The sequence below is a fragment of the Aulonocara stuartgranti genome, assembly GCF_965226115.1.
Source record: "Aulonocara stuartgranti genome assembly, chromosome: 7".
Lineage (NCBI taxonomy): Eukaryota > Metazoa > Chordata > Actinopteri > Cichliformes > Cichlidae > Aulonocara > Aulonocara stuartgranti.
Window position 1 is genome coordinate 39,378,240 of NC_138945.1, and position 4,399 is coordinate 39,382,638.

Sequence of the window (4,399 nt, forward strand, 5' to 3'; positions counted from 1 at the left end):
CTGAGGAAAGTGAAAGAGCAGAGAGGAAGGAGACAAACAGCTTAGAGAGGAGGAGCCACCGACCCATGTGATTTCTTGGAAATCGCAGCTTTAACAGGAACCCTTCAGTTTATGTTTGTTTGCTTGTGTGTGTGAGATTGTATGATTGTGGGGTCTTTACCTTACAATATTTAGCTCCTTGATGTGATTTGTGATTTTCCACTTTATATAAATCAAACAGAATTGAATTGTGTCTGTGTGAATTGCTGATGTCAGTACCGATGTTTCTGTGGATGTTTTCTGCAAAGATAAAACACATTTCTGCAAAAAATTGTGTTTTTGTGAGAGAATTGTGTGAGTATCAGTATCCCTGAAAGCATGCATTGAGCAGATTTCTCTCTAGGAAAGAACAATTTCATGGTTTTAGTAAGAGCATCATCACTATAGCATTAGTTTACCTTTCTGACGTAGTGAGGTAAAAATGCTGAATATTAACAAGGTTACAGAACAGAGAAGGTTTGTCAGGGACAAAGAGCTGGATAACCATGATGGAAAGGCATGGTATATTCCCCACCATTGGCTGTATTGTTCACAGAAGAATAAGCTAAGATTTGTTTTTGCTTGTGAAGCTCCATTCCAAGGAACATCTCTGGGTAACAGCTCTTTTTGAAGAATTACCCACACATTCTTCTCCAGTGGGCCTGTTACCGATTGAGTAAAGGGGGTTTAAATGCCCTCTAGGGCTTTAAGGCTTAGGCTCTGAGCATGCTCACATAAAAATATTCATATTTTGTAGGTCATATGACTCTTCTTCCACACAACATAGTACAGTACCTGTGTGCAGCAATGTAGCAGCAAATTGTTAGTCTGGCGATTTAGCGTGCAGAGCGGTCAAATAAACAATTTAATTCCAGTTAAATATTTTCCCACAGAGTGCGCTCAGTGGGAAATTCTGTTCAATTCCCTTCACAGTCTTCTCCATGCTTCTTTATTACCTTATTCAGTGTTAACATAAAAGTGGGTAAATAATAAAAACCTGCAGTTTGCATTGGAAGTAGACAATACAGACCATTCAGAGGACACAGTACAGTTAAAGTGAGAGCAGAAAAGGTTTGGGAATAACAAAGAAGTGTAACAAAACAGAACTTCAGGACCAGAGAGTTCTTCTCTGATCTGCTGCTCTTTACCCTGTCAGGAGCAGAAGAAATGTAACAAAGCATTCAGAGGACAAAGCAAAAATAATTATTAACAGTTGATATACATGATCTAACGAAAAGTACCAACAGACACCATGAAAAACAAAGTAAGTCTGAAATCATGTTGATTTTTTAGTTTCCAAGTGGAGATGAGAGGATTATGATGATGTGAGAGGATGATGGCAAACTAGACGAGAGAAACAACATTTGTGTGCTCCGACAATATCTTTATTTCTTTGTTTGGTTCAGTTTGCACTTTATTACATTATGTTTATTACATTATTTTTCATTTGTGTTCTGAATACTTTGCAATATCTTCTTGAAGTAAGATTGAACTATTGTAAATGACAGTAATACTGAAAAGACTTTGCTGCTTTCCAAGTGGGTTGTTTTTTGTTTTTTTAGGATTTATAAAATCCTTGAAAGTCTGCAGTTCATCGTTCAGGAGTGAAGTTCAGCATTTTTGCTTTGAAAAGTTTTAAAATATCTTAAAATATGCAAAAAACCAACAACATTAAAACTGTTTTAATGTTTACTACTGTTAAAATTTCATTTTTTTCATACAGTATATCATTTTCTGTTATAGATTTGTTAAATACATATTTCTTTAGTTCAAAAGTCAAACACATGGTGTCCAGCTGAGTGGACATGTTTGTAACTCCATGAAAAATAGAATCACAAACAAAATTTCTATTATAAATATTGTCATGGTCCTGGGTCATTTTGACCCAGCGTTTTGTGTTTCCTTGAAGTTCAATTTTGTGCCTTGTGTTTATTCTGATTTTGTATTCGTTTAGGGTTGAACCTGAAGTTTGGTGCTCTGGGCCCTATTTCAGGAAGCCGGTTTAGAAAACTCAGAGTGAAAAACGATACGCAGGGTTGAGTAACCCCGAACTGTCCAACTCGGAATATTCGGTTTCAGAAAGGCTGATAACAATTAGTTCAGTCAACGCGGAGTTGCTTTAACCCCAAGTGAAGCGCGCGGACGAGGATACATAAAGCCCTGATCAGTGGAGCACAGATTAAGCGAGTCACCATGGAGACGGAGGGAAAGAAGGCGCGGTCAATGTATTTTACAGCGCTTGAGGCCGAAATTCTGATGGCAGTATATGCCGATAACGTGCAAATTCCGCGGAAAAAAGTAACACAGCCTCAGCTGCAAAAGAAAGGGAGCATGCATGGCAAAACATAGCCGACAGAGTCAATGCGTGAGTGTTAATTTAAACATTGATCGAGGGATTTCCACCCATTTAACACGTTATTTTATTCTATTTTATTTTATTTTTTATTTCATACATTTTATTTTGTGACGTGATGTGAGCGCAGGTGCAACCCAACAGGCCCCAAACGTGCCTGGCAGCAAGTAAAAATGAAATATAAAAATATAGTCCAAACAGGTAAGGTGTAATTGTATTATGAGCCATAGTGCTTGGTCTGTTTGTCCCATGTAAATCAATTGCAGTTAGAGGCTACATTAATTTCCCCTCTGTAAGCACTTATTGAAATTATCTGAGCACATTACAAGTACATATTTGCTTACTCTGTATGCTCAAATGTGGCCCGTTATAGCCAACAGAAAAAAAGCGGAGGCCCGAAAAACAGGTGGGGGTCCTCCACCACCACCACCACTCACAGAGGCTGAGCAGTTGGCCCTCAGCCAAAACAGTGGGCGCCCTGTGGCTGAAGGCATCTCTGCGGGGACATCCTCTGAGTCAATAACCCCGCAAGACACAAGTGCCTACATAGGGGGTAAATTCAAAATAATACATGATGTGCATACATCCTTTCTTCACAGTCACCTTTGCAGTGCTACTCATTCATTTGATAAACTCTTTACCATAATGGATTATTTTGTAGTGAAGTTATTTTCCTACTGACTTTGCCTTCCCTCAGTCTTGGTTGTCTTTGAGAGCATAATGACAATGAAGTGTAAGGTGATTGGTATATTTGTTAATTGCCATTTGGTCCCTTGTAAGTTATAAGTGACCTGTATAAACCTCATATTCTATCAGTTGATGGTGGTGGTGTACTGCATCTGGTGCAGCCTCCTGTTGAGCCAGACCAACATGCAGTTGTGAGTAATACTCCACAGATTATATGAGTTTACAGTAGAACAGCAATGTTGTTTATTTCTTTACTACAGGAAAATAATGAAGAAACATTGACAGCTGTTACAGAGGAGGAAGCAACAGAGACACTTTATGAGGTTTACATCTTTTAATACTTTGTGTACAGGAAACACAGGCGACCAATAAAGCCAGTTGAACAAAAAATCTGTTTATTCTTCTTTCAACATGTTGAGGTGATGGGTCAAAAGAAATGATTGTGACATATGGTGTCTCTGACTGCGCTTCCATCTTGTATGTCCGTGGGAGGGTCAGGATGTTCATGGTTTGGATCACTGCTGATGTTTGGTTCAGAAGGACAGTGTTCTCCTCTAATTGTGGCAATGTTGTGAAGAATCACACATGCCACAATAATGTCACATGCCCTTTCTGGGGTGACCCTGAGTCTTTGCAGGCACTGGAACCGGGCCTTAAGCATTCCGATAGTCATTTCAATTCTGGCTCTTGTCCTGCAATTAGCCAGATTATATCGCTGCTGTGGGCCCGGTTCAGGGTCAGAGTAAGGGGTAAGCAAATAGGGTAAACATGGATACCCGCAATCACCAAGCAAGTAGCCAGTGAACTCTCCTAAGACAGAAGGATACACTTCAGTTCAAATGTCCCTGAAGCAATTGGTCTTTATATATTTTAAAGTATTCTCAACTCACCATGTCCAAATTTTGTGCTCAGTGTACATTCACGGAATATTTGTGGCTTCCACATTTCTGATAATGTTGGCAGCATCACATATGATCTTCACAGTGCAGAGAACACAAATTAGCATCCATTACTATAATGAAATAATTTGTTAGTTTGAAATGCTACAGGGAACTATGTACCTGTACATCAATGCTGTGGAAAGACTTCCTGTTCACATAGTCTCCTTCATTTACTGAAGGAGCAATGATTGGAATGTGAGTACCATCTGTACAGCCAATCACGCCTGGGAACCCTGAAAATAAATGTAAAATTTAAGTAGTAGTTCAAGTAGCACCACATCATAAATTAAGTTTTGGTCATCCTGATACCTGCAATTTTGTATGGAACGCCAGGACTGCCATAATGAATTAATTAAATACACCATTAAATAATTAATTAAATGTGGCAATAATTAATTAA